This window comes from Myotis davidii, unplaced genomic scaffold (genome assembly GCF_000327345.1).
Source record: "Myotis davidii unplaced genomic scaffold, ASM32734v1 scaffold2702, whole genome shotgun sequence".
NCBI classification, from domain to species: domain Eukaryota; kingdom Metazoa; phylum Chordata; class Mammalia; order Chiroptera; family Vespertilionidae; genus Myotis; species Myotis davidii.
The window spans coordinates 19,045-20,267 of NW_006292933.1; positions in this window are offsets into that span (position 1 = coordinate 19,045).

The following is a 1,223-nucleotide window of genomic DNA, read 5'->3' on the forward strand; positions in this document are numbered from 1 at the left end:
CCCCCCCCATTGTTTTCTTATTGTATTCTTATAATTTTCTTCTTTTATTATTCTTGTTCACCTTTCTCTTTCTTTTGTAGTTGTTTTTGTTGTTGGTCTCCTTTGTATGTTTTTGTTTTCTTTCTAGTTTGTTTGATCAGCACCTATAAAACAGCTCACACAATGTGGTTGGGGTTGAACTTCACAGTCAGGCAGTCTGAGGATGGATCTTACCCACAAATGCCCCAACAACAATCAAGACCTAGTGACAACAGAAGAGCCCTCAAAACACACACACACAAGGGATATTTCTATAGCATCCAATTCAGAAGATAAAAAAGGCTGCACCAGTGGGCCCTACAGGACACTTCCCTTGAAAGACCACTCCACAAAGACTGGGAATCATAACATTTCTATCTAGTACATAGAAATAAACACAAAGAAACAGCTTGTGGAGAAAAGACACAATCCCCAAATGAAATAAAAGGAGGAATCTCCAGGAAAAGAGCTAAATAATTTATCAGACATAGAGTTCAAAGTAATAGTTACAAAGATGCTCAAGGAACTTAGTGGAAACTATAAGGAACATAATAGGAATTACAAGGAACTTAGTGGGAACTACAGAAGCATGAAAAAGGACATAGAAACAATGAATAAGAACCATTCAGAAATGAAGAATACTACCTGGTGAAAGAAATAGACTTACAAGTCCAAAAAGCAGAAAAGTGCCAAACAATAGGAACCCAAAGAGGCTGACCCAAGACACATCATAATTAAAATGGCAAGCTGTAAAGACCAAGAGAGATTCTTAAAAGCAGCAAAAGAAAAGCAGTTAGTTACCAGCAAGGGAGCACCCATATGACTGTCAGTTGATTTCTCAACAGAAAATTTGCAGGCCAGAGGGAGTAACAAGAAATATTCAAAGTGATGAATAGCAAGGACCTACAACCAATATTATTCTACCCAGCAAAGCGATCATTTTTAATTGAAGATTGGAGAAAGAGCTTCACAGACAAGAAAAAGCAAAAGGAGTTCATCTCCACCAAACCAGTATTACATGAAATGTTGAAAGGTATTCTTTAAGAAGAGGAAGAAGAAGAAGAGAAAAAAGATACAAAATATAAACAATAAAATGGTAATAAATACATATCTATCAATAAGAATCTAAAAATAAAAACAACAAACATACAATCTAAATAAACTGATGAATAAAATAGAAGCAGAGGTGCATGGGAACATGGAGC